This window comes from Monodelphis domestica, chromosome 1 (assembly GCF_027887165.1).
Source record: "Monodelphis domestica isolate mMonDom1 chromosome 1, mMonDom1.pri, whole genome shotgun sequence".
In the NCBI taxonomy this organism is placed as follows: domain Eukaryota; kingdom Metazoa; phylum Chordata; class Mammalia; order Didelphimorphia; family Didelphidae; genus Monodelphis; species Monodelphis domestica.
The window spans coordinates 380481665-380504192 of record NC_077227.1 but is presented as its reverse complement, the minus strand read 5'-3'; the positions used below and the strand labels follow the sequence as shown (position 1 = coordinate 380504192).

At 39.8% G+C, this 22528-nt stretch overlaps 1 long non-coding RNA gene across 1 annotated transcript in view; it reads right to left on the bottom strand.

Annotated features, from left to right (window-relative positions):
- Positions 1–22218, bottom strand: part of LOC103105258 (uncharacterized) — a 137223-nt gene extending 115005 nt beyond the window's left edge. Inside the window, exons 1-2 of the long non-coding RNA XR_008915176.1 lie at positions 22123–22218; positions 16935–17004 (exon numbers count right to left, since the gene is read on the bottom strand). This is a non-coding gene — a long non-coding RNA (uncharacterized LOC103105258). The remainder of the gene's footprint in view (positions 1–16934; positions 17005–22122) is intronic.
- Between the last annotated feature and the right edge of the window lie 310 nt (positions 22219–22528).

The window sequence follows — 22528 nt, the reverse complement described above, 5'->3', positions numbered from 1 at the left end:
TACAATCAACAGCTTCTATTCAGGCAATGAACAAAGGAGAATAAATGGAACAGAGGAAGATCAAGGAACACAGAAACTTCAGCAAATTGGACACAGGCTTTGGAAGAACTCAAAATACAATTCAAAAAACAATTAAAAGGGGCTGAAGACAACTGGGAAAAGATGTTAAAAAGCAAGATAAGTCATCTGGAAACAGGGGCACTTGAACTAAAAAGAGCAAACGGTGTCTTGAAAGCCAAAATTAGCAAGATTGAAAATGAAGCAAAGATGAAAGATCAGAAGGAGAAGGATGACCAAAAATTCAGGGATGAAATTCAGTCTTTATAAACTAGAATCCAACAACTAGAAGCAAATAACTTCACAAGGCAGCAGGAAACTATAAAACAAAATCAAAAGAATGAAAAATAGAGGAAAATATGAAACACCTCATCCATAAAATAGAAGATCTAGAAAACAGGTCCAGGAGAAACAACTTAAGAATCATTGATCTACCTGAATATCATGACAAAAGAAATAGCCTGGACATGATTCTACCAGAAATTATCCAAGAAAACTGTCCCAACATTCTAGAGCAAGAGGGAAAAGTGGAGATTGAAAGAATCCACAGATCACTTCCTGTACTTAATCCTCAATTGACAACACTCAGGAATGTTATAGTCAAATTCAAGAACTACCAGACCAAGGAAAAAATATTACAAGCTGCTAAGAAGAAGTCACTCAGATACCATGGAACCACAATTAGTATAACACAAGATCTGGCTACTGAAAGGCATGGAATATGATATTCCAGAAAGAAAGGGAACTAATTCTACAACCAAAAATCAACTACTCAGCAAAACTGACTATATTCTTGCAGGGGAAAGTATGGTCATTTAATAAAACAGAAGTCTTCCAAGCATTCATAAAGAAAAGACCGGACTTGAACAGAAAAGTTGATGCCCAAAACACAGAACTCAAGAGAATCACCAAAAGGCAATTAAGAAAGGGTTTCCTCCTTCTGATTCAATATTTTCAGGGGACCTATTCCTTTTTTAATATCAGATATTTGCTACATGGAGATGGCTCCAAAATCTCCCTCTTCTCTGATTCCTCTCTCCCTTCTCAAATCTTCAAAGAGAAGGACCAGACATCTCCGATTGAATGATGATACTGAATATCAGAAACCTAACCTGTCAGACAGACAATGAGCTCGTCATTTGTTTATTTGTTGTTTTTGTTTTTTTTTTTCAATTTTGTCTGACTCTTTATGGCTTCATTTTGGGATTTTCTTTGCAAAGGTACTAGAGTAGGCCATTTCCTTCTCTTGCTCTTTGGCAGGTTAGGAAACTGAGACAACTTGGGTTGAATGACTTGCTCAGGGTCACAGAGCTAATTAGTATTTGAGGCCAAATCTGAATTCAGGAAGATGAGTGTTTCTGACTCCAGGCCCAGCACTCTACTGCACCATCTAGGAGGTCAGAAGAAGTGATGCAAAGACACTCTCAAGATCTCTCTGAAGAACTTTAGTATTAATTGGGAAACATGGGAGACCTTGGCACAGGACCATCCAGTATGGTGTGCTCACATCAAAGGAGGCACTATGCTCTATGAGTAAAGCGGAATTGCAGTAGCTCAAAAGAAGCATGAGATGTACAAATTTAGAGACATCACAATCCCAAATGTTCATATGGCTATTTGTGCCCAACTTGTGGTAGAGCCTTCCAAGCTCATATTGACCTAATCAGCCAGTCGGACACACTGTACAGTGACCCTGACATAGTGATGTCATTTTGGTCCTCTTTGAATGCAAAGGGTAACCAACCAACTCTGGGTCACATGAAGGTTTATTGAGTGAACAAAATGTTTCTAGTACCTTTTATGCACTACTGACTTCTGATACCCAATAAATCAATAAACTCTTTGGATCTGAGATTCTTCAACTGCCAACCAATCAGTCAATAAACATTTGCTAAATGTTGATTCTGTGCCAGGCACTGTGCTAAGTGCTGGGAGTAAAAAGAAAGACAAAAGATAGGCTCTGGCCTTGAGGAACTCAGTGTAACAGAGAAAACAACATGCACAACTCCATGCATCAGACAAGCCATGAACAGGGTAAATAGGAGATATTCCAAAGAGAAGACACTAGACAAAAGAGGGACAAAGAAAGGCTTCCTGTAGAAGGGGTGAGTTTTAGCTGAGACTTGATGGAAGCCAGGGAAGCAAGAGATGGAGTTTGGGAAGGAGAGGGCATTCCTTTTATACATGTATGTATAAAAGTATATACAGAATAAATTGAAAATATTTTGTGTGAATGGAGGGCACTAGCAACAGCAATGATAGCATGTGATCTGAACCTGGAAAAAAACCCCTAGGGATTCTATTTAAGAAATGGTGATGAGGATGGGGAGCCTATAGAGGATCCTAGATTTAGTTCTGGAAGGGACCTTGGAGAACATCTAACCAAACTCCCTCATTTTATAAAAGAGAATATTGAAATTCAGAGAAGTTAAGTGACTTGCCTAGGGTCACACAACTAAGTGTCAAAGTCAAAGCCTTCCTGAGTCCAAGTCCAGAGTTCTGTCCACTCCATTTGGCTTTCTTCTCTAAGTCTTAGATTCTCCTTCCTGCTGACAATTCCTCTCCCTCTAGAGTCTTTTCCTCTCATTTATGAGTTTATCCTTGGATCTCCATTTGAGGAAGCACCTATATGTGCCATGCTCCAAATCTGTTTTATGATATGACTTCCCTGGCTTCCTTGGGGCCCTGTCCTTCCCCCCCCCCCCCATGGGAGACCCCTGCAAGAGCTTCTCAGTTCACTCCTATGCATTATCTTTTCCCATTAGAATACAAATTTGTTGGGGGCCCTGAATGATTTGCTTTTTTGTTTATATTTGTATTTTCTATGCTTAGAATAGGGTCTGACACAGAGTTTCAGAAATGATTTATCTATGTAGCTATCTATATCTATCTGTCTAACAGTTTATCTAGCTGTCTATCAGTCTATCTTTCTGTCAGTCTATATCTATCAGTCTGTTTATCAGTCTGTCTAACATATCTAAACCACTCAATAAACCATAAAGGGTGCTATAAAATAAGCTATTATTATGATCACTATTAGTGAGCATCATAATGACCTCTCACTAAAGTCAGGTCTTCAAGGAAGGGAAATGACCTGTGGTTCTCAAAGCATTGCCAATGGAGTAGTACAAGCTCTGGCAGGTCCCAAGATGTTGGAAAGGCTTTGAGTACTGGCCCAGCAATGGACTGTGTTTCTCTCATCCAAGGCTCAACCTAGCTAAGTGAGGAGAGACTCATTGCTGAAAGGCTGGCCACCAATTGATTTATGTTTCAGCCACAGTAATTTATGCAACTCTCGACTTGATTCCCCATCCATCCAACAATTCCTTAGCTTCCTAAGTCACAGGCTGACGAAGGTAATAAAAAATAATAATGCTAATCTCTGAATCAATTTAAAATTTGCCAAGTACTTTCTTCTTGGATGGCCTGGGATCTGAACAGATGGAGAAAGTAATCACCTAGATGAAAAAATGTGGAATTTTTTTGAAGTATCAACATGTTGTTATGGAAGCTTCCACATCAGACATTTCCCCATGGAGCCCAGGCTAGATCCCCATCATAGCCTTCAGAGAGTGATTCTGGTACCTAGGGAAAGAGAAGGCCTACATATAGTTAAGATAATGGTAAGAGTAGCATATAATAGTAACAGCTACCATTTATATAGAGTTTTAAGATTTGCAAAGCATTTAACAAACAACTCATTTGATCATCTTAACAACCCTGGGGACAGGTGCTATTATTATCCCCATTTTATAGATAAGTAAACTAAAGGAGAGGTATGTGACTTGCCCAGGGTCACATAGCAAATAAGTATCTGAGACCAGATTTGAACTTGGGTCTTTTGGACTCCAATTCCAGCACTGTATTACCTCTGCTATCTAAGTGTTGCTATTGGCATTAGATATACTTCTAATTACAGAAGACTCATAGGCTGAAAATTCCCTACAGGGTGCCCACAAACAAGTATTTCTAAAACTCCCCAAAGAGATCAGCTACCCAGACACCATTTGCATCCTGAGAGTTCATCCTACCAAAGGCTAAAGAGAATCTACACTGCATTCTCTTCCTTTTCAGCACGGCTGCTCCTGTAGGGCACTGATGGATTCCTGCTCATCTATTTCAATGCCCTAATGAAACATAAAAACATTACTGCCCCCTCACCACCTCATTCCTACTGTTTGTCTTTAAGGGAAATACACGCTGTACTTTTCTGGTGCCCAGAGCGAAATACTTTTTGTCTTTGAAGAGGAATGACTTACTTGCAAAAAAAAGAAAAGAAAAGAAAAAGGAACACGGGAAAAATCCCCTGGAAGTCTATTTGTGTCGGGAGAGGAAAACTTGGTCGAATGTTTTCTGATTCATTCTTTAAGAGGCAGAAACACTGTGGAACTGAACAAGATGGGTAGGCGAGGTGCCACGTGTCTTCATGTTTCTATGCCTTTGGCAAACTCAGGAGCAGCTGTTGTCAGCCAAACATGAATGCTTTATGGCATGTTGACACCACCAGGAGATATTACAATGCATCCCCAGTGCCATCTCTAGAGGATCCATTTTTATGGCCTTCCCCTCTCAGCGAGTACAGGAATGTCAGCTCTCAGCATGGTTTCCTGCTGGGGGCAGGGGTGGGAAACAGAATCCTCAGGCTCACTTTCTTGTCCATGATTTGGCCATGCGCAGAGACTGTTCCTCGAGGCCTTGGTCTTCCAAGGAATGAAAAGATCCTTTCCTGGCAATGCATCATGTTTGTTCCCAGCGGTGCTTTGGAACCTGGGAAGTAAAACCCTGTTCCTTCCCCATTCTACAGATGGCTACACGCTGCCCACTGGAAAGCTGAGGATAATCCAATGATCACCGAGTTTTATCTGAAAGTTTGTATCTAAAAGACAGATCAGACTTCTTGGGATTTTCTACTTTACTGATCTCCTTCGGCACTTGAAAATGGCAGGTCAATAAACGTTTGCTGAATAAGAACAACAGCAATTAAATTTTTGAGAGTACTTTGAGGTTTATAAAAGGTTTTCCTCCAATGAGCATGTAAGGTAGGTAGGTCATGCTAGTGTCTCTGGACCTCAGTTTCTTCAACTATAAAATGGTGGGGAGTGGGGAATGTAGGGGGACTGGATCAGCTTTGAGGCCTTTCTGGCTATTATCTTATGACTTTTTCCCTAATTTACAGAAGAAGAAACTGGGTGTTAATGAAGTTAAGTGACTTACACAAAGTCACACAGCCATGTGTTAGTGCTGGCATATGAACCCAAGTCCAAAGTTCTTTCTAATGCTCTCTAATACTCTTAAAAAAAAATCCTCAGGCATTTTGGAGCCCAGAATCACCATTATCTCTCAATGGCAGAGGAGAGGGGAAGAGCTTCAGTGTTTCTGGTTGGGAAAAGTGTTCGGGAGATGTAGGGGCTGCTCTCATTAAGGACAGAACAGAAGTAATGAGATTTCTCCATCTGTGAGTGGCATTCAGACAGACCAAAACTTTCCTCCAGCTTGTTTAGGCTGTTTTTTTGCCATCTTTGCTAATTAACCTTGATGTGGAGAACAGACAGGACCATATTTAGACTCTCCTCTGGGCAGAATGGGAAACAGAGCTCTCATTTTGGAAAGTCCTTTGGCAGACAAAGAGGAAAGGCAAAAGAGAAGCAGCATGAGCAATTGGCAATTCTGCTAAGAAAGCATCTAAGACACCCATAGCCTTTAATCCAGAGATCTTATTGCTGGGTTTATCCTCCAAGATGGTAGCAAAGAGAAAGGTCCCACTTATATCAAAATATTCTTAGTAACACTCTTTGTAGTAATAAAGAAATAAAAATAAGGGAGATGCTTATTGCATGGGGGAATGGCTAAACAAATTGCAGCATGTAAATATGATGGAATATTATGGCACCATAAGAAACAATTAATAGGAATAATTTTGAGAAGCATGAGACGATTTACATGAACTGAAGAGTAAAGTTAGCAAAATTGGGAAAACAATGCACAAAATGACTATAATATAAATGGAGAGGGGACCCTAAAACTAAACACTAAATCAAGCTTGGCATCACAGAAGAGTTAAGAAAATAATTCTTTCTTCTTTGAAGAAGTCAGGGACTGTGAGAGTACATCATTGTCTGTACTATTGGTATGCTGGCTAGTTTAGAGAACTGCTTCATGCCACCCCACCTCAATCTTTCCTTTATATTCTTTGTTACAAGGAGTAAAGGAATTATGAAAGACAAATTTGAAAATTAAGGTGATATGAACACAAAAGATATTTAATAAAAGGACAATATGGTACAGAGGGGAAAACACTGGCTTTGACATTTGTATATCTTTATCAAACTCTGAGTTTATCAATTGCTCTCTGTGTGACTTTGGCCAAGTCATTTCCTATTTGGGCCCAAGTCTTCTTATCCATATAATAAGGAGGGTTTGACTCTATTTATCTATAGCTATCTATATAGATAATACTTTATCTACCTCCATGTTTACATTTATAAACATAAATTTCTATATATTTATACATTTAAGTATATATTAATATTTAAAGGTACATATATTTATAAATGTAAATATAGATAGTTCATTACTTAAATATACCATTTTATCAATATAAATATAGTGGTAGATGGATAGATATAGTTCTAGATATAGATTTATATGATCTCCAAGGGTCCTTCAACTTTAATCCTTGGGCCTTCTCTGGAACCTGCTCTGATGTACCTATGGACAGACAACCAATATTCCCCCAGGGTAGTAACTTCCTTTTTGGATACATGTTGTTTTTCAAGGAAATCTAAGAGATTCCAAAGAAGACGCTATGGTTCAGCCCTTGCTGTGAAAGCCTGAGAGTTCAGGCTCTCTGTTCTGCTCTATGAGCATGGTGACCTTTGGCTTTCCCAGAGCATGACATGTACCGTACATGAAGTGCCCTGCTCAAACTCTGCTGTGTCGAAGGCACATAATTCTTTGCATTTTTTTCGAAGGACTCAGGACCAAAAAGTAAAATGTGTAAATCTTCAGTATCAATTTAAACCGTCTTTCCTACATTAACCTTAGGGGAACCCTGCTGGTTAGGGGCCATGGCCAAGAAGCTATCATTCTCAAAGGCTTGGGGGGGGGGGGAGGTCCAGCTCTGCTTTCTATACCACACCCCTGGGAGCGGCGCCGGGAGCTTTCCCTGGTGAGACAGAGCTGAAAGTGCTGGGAGGTGGGCGTGAGAGTTCATCCCACATTGACTTCATGGAGTGTCTCGCACTGGGACATTTTCATCGACTTTTGGGGAATGAGGAAGGGAGTTTCTGGATCTTCATGACAGGACCAAACAAAGGGTTTGATCTTGTTCTCTCTGCTTGGCCTCTCAGTTCTCCGTGGGCGACAAACTTGGCTCTCTTGAAAGCTCATGGAGAAACATAACTTGGATAAGGCATTCTCAATGTAATTAGTATGAAAAGGAAAAAGTATTAGTCAGGATCACAGAATCTTCAAGTGAAAGGAAGCTTAGAGATCATAGGTAGAAAGGTGGCACACTGGGTTGAATGCCTGGAGACACTTGGTTCAAATCCCACTTCTGGCACTCAATGGTTGTATAACCCTGGGCAAGGGACTTCTTATCTGCTTTTTGCCATCTATTAAATGGTGATGAAAAGAGTAGCACCTACTAATAAACAAGGTTGAGAAGATCAATGGAGATTGGATCTGTAAAACACTCCCAAGAACTTTTTTTTTTTTAAGAGATGATGAAGAAGTGAGTCTCCATCATGGAAGAAAATCTATGCAAAGACACAAAGCCAAAACACGAAAGTCAAGTTTGGAGAGTAACAAATAGTCCAGTGTAGCTAGAACATGAATGAAAAGAGAAGTCAGGGTCAGATGAAAAGCCTTTAAATGTCAAACTGAAAGGGGAAAGCTGGGTAGCTCAGTGGATTGAGAGCCAGGCCTAAATATGGGAGGTCCTAGGTTCAAATCTGGCCTCAGACACTTCCCAACTGTGTGACCCTGGACAAGTCACTTAAACTCATTGCCTAGCCCTTACCATTCTTCTGCCTTGGAGCCAATACACAGTATTGGTAAGGGTTAAAAAAAAATGTCAAACTGAAGAGTTTGCAGACTATTATAGAAGCCATGTAGACTCCTGAAGAGCAATATGGTAGACCATATGATTCAATTTGGTGAGTATGGCTGAAACATTCTGAGAATCTTTAAGTACCACATAAATATCAACTCCAGTTCAATTCTCTTACTTGATATGAAGAGGAAATAGAGGGCCAAATCTGAGAAACAACTTTCATTAAAGCACATAGCTAGTGAAGGGATGAGATGGGGCTAAAAGTATGGTTGCTTGATTGGCAGTCCAGGGCTCTCCCATCTCTCACTCTTCCTTCTTCCCTCTCTTTCCACTCTAATCAAATACTCCAAGAAGCTAGTAAAGGTTTCACTTCTCTAAGGTTTTTGCCTTATTAGGGTTTTTTTTTTTAACCCTTACCTTCCTTCTTAGAATCAATACTGGGTATTAAATCAGAGAATTTAAGTGCCTTTTCCAGAATCACCCAGCTAATAAACAGGCTTCATGGTATAGAGCAAAGGTTTTAGAGACTTTTAGAGGACTTGGGTTGAAATCCTTGCTATTCCATTTGTTCACTATGTATTGCTGGATAGGTCAAAGCTGTACTGGGGCTTGGTCCCTTCATCTGTAAAATGAGGAGGTTGGACTTAAGTGACCTCTCAAATCCATTCCAGTTCTAAAAATCTATAATTCCAAATCCAAATTCTCCCACTTCTCACTCTTTTTTTGAGCATGAATGAATTACTGTGGCTCTTGGTTTTCTTATCTATCAAATAAGGGGGTTTGAATAGATGAGTTTATTAATAAGTATCTTAGATGGGATTTGAATCCAAGATTGTCTGCCTCTAACCACTATGCAATGCTGCTGCTTCTATTCTGACTATCCCGGTTATCTTTCCTACATGCTCACTGACTTCTAATCCTCCTGAAAAGTTGGAGACATTATCCTTAAATCACTTAGTCAATGGATCGAAACTAAGAGCCATAGTCTTGGGCAGAAGAAGCATTTGGGTTGTCTGTAAATTAAAGAGAGATATAGGAAATGAAGCTCTTTCTAGTTTCAGGTCCAGGGACAGTTGCTTCTCTATAAGCCCACATTCATCAGGTGGGGAAAGGGCTGCTTCATTTTGTGCTTGGCATAAATAACCTACATTCCTGGAATTCTTTTTCCATGCCTGTGACTGGGAAGGAAGAAATGCACCAGCATTCCTCTGGCCATTCTTGGCCACAGAAATTAGTATCCTTGTCCAGAACTGGAAGCCATATCACGACAGCCACCCAGCTGTGTCTCCTCTCCACAGCCAAGGAGTGTGTGTGTGTGTGTGTGTGTGTGTGTGTGTGTGTGTGTGTGTGTTGGAGGGGAAAGAAGGGTGGGGAAGTGAAGGGGAATGAAGAGAACAGGCCCTGATATCTTTGTCTTTCTCCTTAGTCTGTAGTCATAGAAAACATTTAAGTCTTTAAGCCATCTTAACCACAATGGATGCCTTTTCTAAAATTTTCTTATGTGATCATTTAATTCTGAGCCAGAGATTTCAGGAAGTCCATGAAATGGAATAGAAAAAAAATGACATCTTTATTTCGGTATAATTCGTTCCCTTTGTAATTATTCTGTATTATTTTATTTTATCCTTTTAAAACTGTGATTCTAAGGAGGAGTCCATAGGTTTCACTAAAGTGCCAAAAGGATCTATGACATAAAAAAGGTTAAGAATTCTTGATATAAACCAGCCTCAACTTACAAATAAGGAAACTAGGGCCCAGAAAGGATTCAGGCATGGACACAATTTATGAGGGTCAGAACTGGAATTAAAACTTCAAATCCAAGGCTTTTTCCACTATTGTTCATCTCCAGAAGCATTTCCCATTAAGTTACCCTTCCCTGACATGTACTGTCTTCCCCTTGAAATGACTTGTATTTCTTTGTATATTCTTTATATTGACTTATTTGTATATATGTGGTAATGAGCCCAATATAATATCATCTCCTTGAGGGCTGGGACTGTTTTCATAGTTTTCTTTTGTTTTCTTCCTTTCTTCCTTTCTCTTTCTTCCAACACCTAGCATAGTGCCTGTTACAAAATAAGCATTTAACAAATGCTTTTAAAATTAAATCAAATTATTGACTCTGGTTCTTACTTTGTGTGTGTGTGTGTGTGTGTGTGTGTGTGTGTGTGTGTGTGTGTGTGTGTGTGTGATTGTCTCCAAGTGAATTTATTTCCCTTGCAGTCTTGGGAGGGATAAGGTGGAAGGATGGTCAAGGCTAGCTTGCTATGAGAAGTTCTCAGACTGTAATATAGGGCAGTGAAGAAATTCAGAAGAGTTTTCTTCATGAGTCAGCTGAGGCTGAGAGCCCTAAAAACCCTAAGGTTATTCCATTCCCCTGTCAAGACTTCAGGTTCCTCAACTATAAAAAGGGACTAAGAGGGAAGTGAACAAAAGTGTTCTTTCCAGTTACAGATCCTACAATCCTTTGATCTTAGGTTCCTTAGTGTTCTCCAGAGAATCCAAAAGCCAGCATTCTGCTCTTAACTCCACCGCTCTCCTCATGGACTGACATTACCTTCCAAAGAAGAGGGGAGCTGGGCATAAGCTTGTTTTCCAGTAGGCATGTTCTCAGGGCTGAGGCAGAGATGCCAGTCAGCCCTTGAATAACCTTCATGGTAAGCTGCATGCAGGGCTGCTGTCCCACAGATCCAGGGGCCAAGATACACAGGTGGAAGGTTAGTCTAAATTGAGGCTTGGGCCTGCTTTTGCATTGATCAGTGTGACTGGATGGGGCCAGCCCTTGGAGAAAATGTTCTTTTGTTTGACAGGGGTGGGTACAAAGGATTAACTAGTTGGGAAATCCAGTGATCAAACTCTGCCAAGGAATGTGGTATGATTTCCAATGGCAAGTCACCACCTCCAGGCTAAAGAGCAAACAGAGGCAAAAGCAAATTGAAAACAAGTCCATTTCAGGCAGAATAGAGGAACTGCTACCTTCAAGGGAGAGATCTGAGGGTGCGATTGCATAGCAGACAGTCAATAAATACTCATTGAATGATTAGCAATTAATAAGTAGTGATGGTACTCACCAACAGTGATTACTGAGGATCCATAATGGCAATAAGAGCTCCAATTGTTATGGCATTTTAAGGTTTACAAAATGCCTGCTTCATAACAACCCTGTGGTCAAGGCAGTACACTTACAGATACGGAAATGGAGACCCAGAGAGATACAATGCTTTGCTCCCAGATGGCCCAGTATCAGAGTGAGGACTCAAAGAAAGATCAGAGAGGAGCAGCTAGGTGACTCAGTGAATAGAAAGGCTGAAGACTGGCCTCAGGCACTTCCTAGCTGTGTGACCCAGGACATGTCACTTGACCCCAGTTTCCCAGCCCTTATTACTCTTCTGCCTGGTGTTCTCTGTGCCTCTTGGAACTGGAATTCTGTGACAATTCAGAAGGGTTAAAAAAAAAAAAACCAACCCAACAACCATAGGTTATAAATTCAGAGGGGGAAGAAACCTCTGATCCAATGATCAACTTTTATAGATGTAGCAATTGAGGGTCAAGTAGGTTAAGCGACTTGTCTAAGGTAACACAAGTATTAATCAGTAGAGGTAGAATTTGAACCAAGGGTTCTCTGACTAAAAACCCAAGTGTCATCCTCAGCTCTTCACTCTTTCTCATCTCCATATCTAATCAGTTGTTAAGTCTTAATGATTCTACTTTGATAACATCTCTGTTATATGTCTCCCTTCTTTCTTCTAACAATGCCACCATCATGGTCTAAGCTCTTATCCCTTAACTCCTAGATTATTGTAATAGCTTGCTGCTTGGTTTCCCCAATACTTTTCTCCCCTCACTCCAGTCCATCCTCCACTCCTCAGCTATCAAAGTCATCTTCCTAAATTGGAGATCTGACTATTGTCACAATTCCCCTCTTCCTTCCAATTCTATAAATTCTAGAGGATTCATTTTACTCCCAGAACCAAATATAAAATCCTCTGGTTTTTAAAACTTTTCATGATCTGGCCTCTTTCCTACTTTTCCTGTCTTTACTCCTCCCGATGGAATCTTTTTTTTCTTAAGTCTTACCTTCTGCTTTAGAGTCAATACTACATATCAGTTCTGAGGCAGAAGAGAGTTAGGGGCTAGGCAACTGGGGTCAAGTGACTTGCCTAGGGTCCCACAGCTAGGAAATATCTGAAGTCAAATTTGAATCCTGCACCTCCCATTACCATGCCTGGCTCTCTATCCAGTGAGCCACCCAGCTGCCCTATCCATGTACTCTTTGATCCACTGGCAGTGGCATTCTTACTATCCCTCACCCAAGACACTCCACCTCCTGACTAAGCAATCTCAATGACTGTCTCTTGTACCTGGAGTGCTCTCTCTTTGTACCTTCACCTCCTGACTTCCTTGGCTTCTTTCAAGTTTCAGCTAAAATCTTAACTTATTCTGTTAATTCTAGTTAGTATTTTTCCTCTGAAATTAATTATCTCCAATTCAATCCTGTCTATATTTTCTGAATACATCGCTATTTACACATTTTCTCCCTTGGTAACCTATAAAAGCAGGAACTCTTTTTGCTTTTGTTTCCCCAGTCCTTAGTAGGCCTGGCACATAGTAGATATTGAATAAATGTTTATTAACTTGCTTTTATTCCAAAGATAATGCTCTTTCCATTGTACTTACTGCTCTTATAATCAGAAAGATGCAAATCAAAACAACTCTGAGGTATCACCTCACACCTAGCAGATTGGCTAACATAACAGCAAAGGAAAGTAATGAATGCTGGAGGGGGTGTGGCAAAGTTGGGACATTAATGCATTGCTGGTGGAGTTGTGAACTGATCCAGCCATTCTGGAGGGCAATTTGGAACTATGCCCAAAGGGCGCTAAAAGACTGTCTACCCTTTGATCCAGCCATAGCACTGCTGGGTTTGTATCCCAAAGAGATAATAAGGAAAAAGACTTGTACAAGAATATTCATAGCTGTGCTCTTTGTGGTGGCCAAAAACTGGAAAACGAGGGGATGCCCTTCAATTGGAGAATGGCTGAAGAAATGTATATATATATATATATATATATATATATATATATATATATATATATATATATATATATATGTAGGATAAAGTAGCCAACCTAATGAAAAACCAGTTCATCCTGGGAAGGATGATGCATTTAATGAAGACAAGACTCTGAAGTATTAACTAGATAGAAGGACCCCAGAAAAAGACAAAAGAATCATGATGAATCACAAGGAAAGTAAGGATGGGTCAGACAGAAAAAAAGATATGAATTAAACTAAAACCAACTGAACTGACTGGTTCCTCCACAGATTGGCACTTAACAGAGAGTTGACCCACTGTGCAAGAAGGGTAAGGCACCAGGGCAGGACCCCAGAGAGGCCAATAGAAAGGGAAGCAAAAGCAGTTCATACCAAGTTCTAAGGATTACATCTCCTGTGGATACAGAGAAAGGAGTCTTGGTATCAAGAGCCAAATTTCAGATAGAGGCGCCTTCTGTGGTAGAGTGGGAAAGTGTGTTGCATCTGGGGTCAAAGGCTCTAGGTTCAAATCCTTACTCTACTGCTGATTAACTGGGTGACCACAGACAAGTTGTTTCTTTTCTCAGAATGAGAAGTGTTGAACTAGAGACAGCTAGATGGTACAGTGGATAGAGCACTCAGCCCAGAGTCAGTAGACTCAAGTCTAAATCTAGCCTTGGATACGTAATACCTCTATTACTTAACCTCTGTCTGCCTCAGTTTCCTCAACTGCAAAGTAGGTATCATAATAGTACCTATCTCCCAGAGTTGTTATGAGGATCAAATGAAAAAATATTTGTAAAATGTTTGACACAATGAAGTAACTTAATATTTAATCCTTCCCCACTTTGTGACCTCTAAGCTACTTCATCATATCTGTTATTTCTTATAATTTTTGTTCCATGACATTCTCTCTCATTGTATATGAAATTATAGAAATGGGACTTACTCCAGGCTTGCTGCAAGGAAGCTTGGGCTGTTATGTGCTAGATTGTTACAAAAAAAGGTATTAAAAGAATGTTCTTTCGGTACTTCAGTGCAGTTATATGTCTTTGATGTGGGATACTCCCACCACCAGCCCAGACCAGATCCGTAGGCAAAACTTCCTTATCCTACATACTTTTTGTCCTGGAGCCCAGTCTTAATGACATTGCTGGCTACTGAAAGAGCTGGCAGATAAAAGTGCTGGTCTACTGTGGATGATCTTTAAGAGACCATAGAGAACAGGAGAGGTGCTGTAGCACTGGAGAAGGGTGAATGTTGTCACAATTTTCTTTAAAAAGGAAGAGGGTGGAGTATGCAAACTATAGGCCAAGGAGCTTGACTTCAATTCCTGGCAAAAATCTAGAACACATTATTAAAGGGATGGTTTGGGAGTGTTTAGCAAGGGAAGCGGTTAATCACCGTGAGCCAGAGTGGCTTCATCGGGGACAGGCCATGCCAGACTAACCTCACTTTTTTTTCTGGCAGGGTTACTAGGCTGGTAGATCAAGAAAGTGCCACAGACATAGTGTACCTAAGTTTCAGCAAAGCATTTTCACCACAGGGTTTCTCGTGCTGCCCTTGTGGAAAAGTTGGTGAGATGTGGGCTAGATGGTAACCCAGTGATGTGGATTTGGAATTGGCTGAATGATCCTCCCCCAAAGAGTTGTCATTAATGGGTTTGTATCAGATTGCTATTGGAGGGTGATTGCTAGCAGGGTACCCACAGGATATGTCCTTGGCTTTGTGCCATGTAACATTTTTATCAGTGGTTTGGATAAAAGTATAGATGGTGTACTTGACAAGTTTTCAGATAATACAAAACTAAAAGGGAGGGCTATAGTGTTGGATATGAGAGTCAGGATTCAAGATCTCAGCAGGCTGGAACAGTTTGGCTCTACTACAATGAAATTTAGTAGGGATAAATATACACCTCTGTGTTTGAGTTTAAAACATCAATTTTACATACATAGGTCAGGGGCAGTTTGGTTAATCAGTGGTTTGCATGAAAAATATCTATGAGTCTCAGTGATGTGTGAGCCCAATATGATACAGAGTGACACAGCACACCCCAAAAAAATCAAATGTGATTTTTTGCTAACTTAAGCAAAGTATTATGTCCAAAACGAGGGTGGTGACAGTTTTCTAGTACTTTGTCCTCTTAAAACTCTATGTTGAATGTGTTTAGCTCTGAACAGTTTTGTATGACATGCTTAGCTCCTTTTCTGTTTGGAAATATGCCGTATCCCACTTCTCACATGTAACCCATGTTTATCTTTCTTTGCCCTTCAGATCATGCCCACCTGCAGTTATTCTGATATCCCTGTTCCACCATCAATTGCTATAAGCATTAGGGTGAGGATATTAGTTTTTTACACATTTTAAGTTGTTTTTAAGAGTTTTTGTGGCAAACAATAGATCAGAACCAGTAAAAGTCCTACCTAATTGCACAAATATGATTCCAATACCATCCTTTATTTAATTGTAGAGCCAGCTCCTCATTCACCTAGCATGCCTATTGAATCTGTATTTGATGGTAGATTAATTAATAGGTCATTTTCCAACTTGAAATCTTGGCAATTTATATTCCTCATCCACTTTGTTTTTCCAATGTAGATTATAAGATGGATCTTCTTTGAGTGACTGTGCATGATATAAAGAAGTACTTTATAATGTTTTAGTATTTAATGGACAGCTAGGTGGCACAACGGATAGAGTGCTGGAGTCGGGCCTGGAGTCAGGAAGACTCATCTTCATGAGTTCAAATAAGGCTTTAGACACTTACTAGATGTGTGACCCTGGGCAAATCACTTAACCCTGTTTGCCTCAGTTTCCTCATCTGCAAAATGAGCTGGAGAAGGAAAGGGCAAACCACTCCAATATCTTTGCCAAGAAAATCCCAAATGGGGTCATGAAGAATCAGACGGGACTGAAAAACAACTTAACAACAACAAAAATTTAATGGGCTCAGCACAATGTCATCCATGAGTAAGAACATCTGTAGGATTCTCCATTTATAGAGAATTTTTCCATTTGGACTTTGTATAGATTAGCCCTTATGGCACTAGTGAACTCTTGGTAAACACATGCCTGCAGGTTCAATGCCTCACTTGATAGTGAGACTCAGAAAAGAATGGTATCAACTAATGCTTCAAAGGCATGACCAAACTTTCAGAAAATAGACACATTTGAAGCTCACAGAAACACGACTAATACAGGTAAGAAATGCTGGATAATTCCTGACGTGAATAGAGAAGATCACAGAAGACAAAATTATTTTGATTATATGAATTGAAAAGCGTTTTTTTTTTTTTTGTGAACAAAACTAATGCAACTAGGGTAAGAGGGAAAGTACTCTGATGGGAGTGGAGGGGGCAGGGAAGTCTTTATATCAAATATCCATAAGAGTTTGCTATCCCAGGCATTAGGCAATTAACCAATGTTTTTAAGACTGAAAGACATCTCATAATAGATAAGAGGTCAAAGGATATGGGCAAATAATTCTTTTTTTTTTTTTAAACCCTTACCTTCTGTCTTGGAGCCAATACTATGTATTGGCTCCAAGGCAGAAGAGTGGTAAGGGCTAGGCAATGGGGGTCAAGTGACTTGCCCAGGGTCACACAGCTGGGAAGTGTCTGAGGCCATATTTGAACCTAGGACCTCCCGTCTCTAGGGCTAGCTCTCAATCCACTGAGCTACCCAGCTGCCCCCGCAAATAATTCTTAAGAGGAAATTTGTCATCTGTTCACAACCATACAGAAGAATGCTCCAAGTCATTAATAAGAAGAGAAATGCAAATAAAACAAACCTGAAGTTTCACTTCACATCAGCAAGTTTTTCAAGGACGGCAAAAGATGGAATGGTTCATGTTGTAAACACTGCAGAAAGATAAGAATAATAAATATTTTGGTGAGGCTGTGAATTGACCAAATAGCCCAGGAAATCATTTTGGAATTATTTAAGGAGTGAGTAAAGTGTCTATTATCATTCATCCAGAGATTCCCCAGCTAGACATATACGTGAGGGAGATCAGTGACAAAAAAGAAAGGTTCCATATGCATGAAAATATCTATAGCATCACTTTTATAGTAGCAAAGAATTGGAAATAAAGTAAATGCCCATCAATTAGGGATTGGACAAACAATTCATGGTACATGACTCTAACAAAATATTACTATGCTGTAAGAAATGATGAATACAGAGAGACGTGGAAAGACTTATCCGTACTGGTGAAGAGCAAACTAAGTGGAATTAGGAAAACAATATATACAGTGACTACAGTAAGGCAATTGGAAAGGATTACCACTAACACCTCAAAGCAATCAAAACTGAATACTGTGAAGTTATAATGACCAATCTTGGATCTAAAGGATAGTTATGAAAAAACCATTCCCCCCAAGTTTCTTTTCATAGACGGGAGAAGCACTACATATAATGTCAGACTTGTTTGTTTGTTTGTTTGTTTTACATGTTGCTTAATTTATTTTTTCCTGATTCTTTTTTTGTCCTTAGTAGATGTCTCTCTGGGAGAAAAGCAGTTGTCAATGTAGCAGCAATACCTGGGGAGGGAGTGGGATTTAGTTCAATGTAAATATTTATCTAGTTACAGAACTTCACCTTAAAACCAATTCTTGCTGGAATTCATCTATGCTTTAAAGTAAAGGACACCTGCATTATGTCTAAGTCTCATCACCACAATGCTTGAGAGAAACAGAAATAACTAGGACAGAGTTCTGTCTAGAGAGAAAATATTGAAGGATTGGACAACAAAGTTCTATAGTGTGACAAGGAAATCACTTTAAAAGACTGATATATATTAATTTAAGGTCGCCAAGGAATTCAGCTATGTAATTCCTAAATGAAAACTCAAGTCAGCAGTCAACCTTTTATGGAGTTTTAATTACAAACAGGAGGAAGAAAGGTATTTTAGAGAGAGAGAGAGAGAGAGAGAGAGAGAGAGAGAGAGAGAGAGAAAGGGGAGAGAAGGGAATAGGGTTTAAATACCCCCTCTGTTTAGGCTGGGCCAAAAGGCCCAAGCCCTTTGATAGCTGAGGCAAAGAAAAGAGATCAGTCCCTATCACTCACGTGACCAAAATGGAGAAACAGTCTCAGCGGCCTCCACCTCCAGCCTCCTTCAGAGCAAAACTCTCAGAGCACAACCTCTCAGAGCAAAACCTCTCCAACTCCCCCCAGTCCTCAGACCCCGCTATCTTTAAGGAAACCATCTAAGTTCCCTCCCCTCAGTTCTCACATCTACCAATCACTGTCCATGTCTTCCCTGTGCCAATAGTGGCTCTAGCTTAACCCAGGACCGCCCAGAGGTCTGTGGCTTTGCACATGTCTGTTGAAGGTCATATTCTCAAATAATTAAATCTTGATCCTTGCTGAAGCCCTTCCTAAATCCTTTTACTCTGAGTAAGGTAGAGATTGTAGTTTCAAGACCTGGTTCTGTCATTCCAAGTATCTCTATTGTATCAATTCTAAAATCAATCATGACTCAAAGAACTTCCTGTTCTATGCTTAAGCATAGGTCAAAGCCCTTTCCATTGTTTAGCAAAAGGTTTCTGTCCTAAAGTAGTCTTAAGTAGGGAGGAGAAGGATTCTCCCATGCCAAGGGGGTTCACATTCCAATAGAGTTCTTACTATCAGTAGGAAATTTTTTCCAAGTATGACATTTCCCAATGGTGAAATTTCCAACATTCATAAGTCTAATAAATTTTAAGGTTTACAATAGGAAAAACTTTAAGTAACTGGAAAAAAGACTTTAAAGCTGTATTTCACTGGTATACATAGCTTTTGAAGAAGAACTTCCTTTAGCACTCTAGATGGGCACCTTCTCTGAAATATATTGTCTTAGGAAGTTGCCCAGAATGCTTTGAGGTTAAATGACCTACATAAGACCTCATAGTCAATTTGTAGCAAAAATGAGCAAAAATGAGACTCAAACTCAAGTCTTCCTGACTCTGAGGTCACCTCTCTGTTGATTCTATCATACTATCTCTTTGAGAGAAGAAGATGGTTTAAAAATATTCTTCAAGTATGCAAAAGGATTTTAGAGAGGATAGGAACCAGATGTCTTTTGTCTTCACTCTGGACTGGAAAAGAGGAAATTTGCTTAAGCTGCAGCCTGAGGGTGTCCATAAGGAAGAATTTCCTGACAATATGTGTTATAAAGCTTGAAATGGGTTACTGAGGAAAATCTTGGAATCTTCTCTGGATACCATAAGTAAAATAGTTTCTCCTGGGGGTGGGAAGGCTTAGAAAGACCAAGACCTGCCACCATGAACCAGACATATGGTCATTCCAGCCCAAGATTCTGTCAGGGACAAGAGACACCAGATGATGGATTATGGAAAGATATGGTTACCCTTGAAGGCTAAGAATGGACCCCCTAATATTCCTACTTTCTTTCATAACCAACTATGTCTCTCATTCATAAATTCTTTTGAACTTAAAAAATCTAACTTTGAGTTCATACGACCCTTTGTGTTTTCAAGTTTCTTAAAATCAAATTGTATCTAAAACACTGTGTTTTCAACTATATCTATTGTTTTCATTACCGGCTGAACAAAGCAATAATTTCTTTGATTTATTCTAAGATTCTGCTTGCAAGGTGTGTCTCTTAATTTGTCAAAGCAGGATTTGGTAAAGCAGGTCCAAGCTTATTCCATCTATGTTTGCTATGGTTTTATAAACCTTTCAAAAGTAGAAGTTCCTTCAAAAAATCAGACTCCCAGAGAGGGAAGCAATCTCACTGGTCAGTAGCCAGGCAGGAATCTCTCTTTGGATGGCATCCCTAATAAGTGGCTGTCCAGACTCTGCCAGAAGACTTTTACCTGTGAAAGAATTACCTTCTGAGGTCCCCCATTCCACTTCTTGACAGCAGCTCTCACTGTTACAAAGTTTTTCTTCATATAATCTAAAATCTGATTAAGCAAGGTCCATTTTTTGCTCTTGCTTCCAGTTTCCAGGAAGAGAGGTGGATCACAATATGTTCTCACCTACTTCACTGGGTGATCAATAGCACATGTTTCAAGATGAGTCCAGGCAAGGGTCAGGATCCCAGTGTTTTCTTTATGTCAGTTAAATGGTCCACTCCAGGACCACAAGAAATCCCAACCTCATTCACATGCACTCCCATAGCCCAGAAAAAAAGCATTCCTCTATTGGTTTCTCTTGCTTTCCTGTAAATGTGAAGTCTGCCCCATTTGGAGACCCATCCTTGCCATTTGGCCCATCACACATTCCCTTGATCATTTTATTTACACTTCTCTGCTCCCTAACCAACTTCGTTTTCTTTCTCTTGTGGCTTGGTGATCATAATTACATGGAGTATTTCAGGTTCAGCTGCACCATGATTTACTACAGGGAGAGGGGAATGTTTTCCCTTTCATTTGTAATCTCTAGTATTTAGACCTGGAGGGATAAGTAGTGAATACTGGAGAGGAAAGGGAAACCAGATAGTCTTCTTCTAGCTTCATGAGTCTCTACTCTTACTTGAACATACCATTGAATAATAATAATAATATTCTCTGCCCAGGATATTCTATTTCTTGTCACCTTGTCCTTGCACAAGCTCTCCACCATATCTGGGCTTGGGTCTCTCATATATCCATCACTTAGAATCTCTAGTTTCAAGCAAGATATACTTTTATTTATATATATATATACATATATAATATAATATAATATAAATATACATATATATGTCTTGCTTGAAACTAGAATATTATAAATATAAATATATATAAAAGTATGTCTTGCTTAAAAACTAGATATATGTATATAATATATGTCTATTTTTGTCAAATGATGCCTTCTGTATCATGGGATGGGGAGGAAAGAAAGGGAGGGAGATGCTAGAAAATTTTAATATAACAAACTAATTATTTTTTTACGAAAGGATCTCTAGTTTCTTTCCTAGCAAGGCTCAAATGCTTTTCAGAGGTCTTTCCTGCTTTCCTCAGATGCTGGTGACTCTCTAACAAAATGACTTTTGGAGAAATTGTGTATTCCATATACATATACCCACATATGTAGATACATACCTACACATATACATTTATGGATGTGTATATATTCTATTCCTTGATAGGCTATAAGCTTCTCAAGGTCAAAGATTATTTCATTTTGCCTCAAAATCCTCACTATCTGGCACATGATCTGTACCTAAAAAATGCTCATTGATTGATGGTTAAAGAATAATTCCCATTTCCATAGCCCTTTAAAGGGATTTATACAGTCATTTAAAGGGCTATGGAAATTGTTGCTAGCCTAAAAATGGAGGTGGACAGAGATAGCCTATATATATAATGAATATGAATGAATGAGTACTTTAATGAAAGTATTTATACATATATAACTCCAGTGAAAAATTCCTGGTTTTACAGATGAGGAGACGGCAGCTTGGCTAGGTCTCATGACATGCCCAGGGTCACACAACTAAGAGGTGCATTCCTACAGAACCTCGCTGCCCCCCCTTCCCCCTGCCCAGGAGTCCTCACTGCAGCAGATGGCTGCAGAAGCCGATAGTGGAGACCACTGCTGGGGACACCCATATGTCAAGTGAGATGTGGGGGAGGAAAGGAAAAGGGTGGGGTTGGGAGTTGCAGGACTCCTTGTATTTGGGTAAATATTCATTCTCTGTCAGGAGGGTTGGAAGGGTAAATATTAGTAATAATCTAGGCCACGGTGACTGGAGCAATTGAGACCCAGGGGAAGGACACACAGCCCCTTGTGCTGAAACCACAAAATGTTTTTTCCTTCGTCTTCTGACCCAGTCCTGGCCAAGCCTGCTCCTCACCCCCTATTCTCTCTCCTGCCCAAGGCCACTTATTCCTCCAGGATAGGTCAGGGATGGGTGGGGCAGATGGGCTATCTCTGCCCACCTCCATTTTTAGGCTAGCAACAAGATGGCTCCAGAGACAGTTGGGAAGAAAACAAGCCCATACTGCCTGGCCGATTGAAAATAATTATTTTTAAATGACTTCACTTACTGTTTCACATTGCTTCTATTAGGTGTCAGGGCAAGAAGCATCTGTTAAGGCTCTGTTCAGTTCTGGTTACAAAGCAGAGGCCGTGGCAAGGCCTGGCAGGGCTACAGAACAGAGAAGACATTATTCACAGCTTTGGACTAAGCTCAGGTTTTTAATGAAAGTACTTATTAGCCCCAGCTTGGGCTCCATTTTCCAGGGTTGGAAAAAAAAATGATCTTGGTCATCTTTCCCATCTCCCCCCCTCCATCCAAAGGTCCCCTTTGAGATATATAATTACCATCATCATAATTGATGGATGTTTATTTCACTTATTAACAATATACTGCCTGTTACTCTTTGGTTAAAAATTCTCACCTATTAAAACATGTATGTTAAATAGTCCAGGAATCATTTTTGACATATGGCA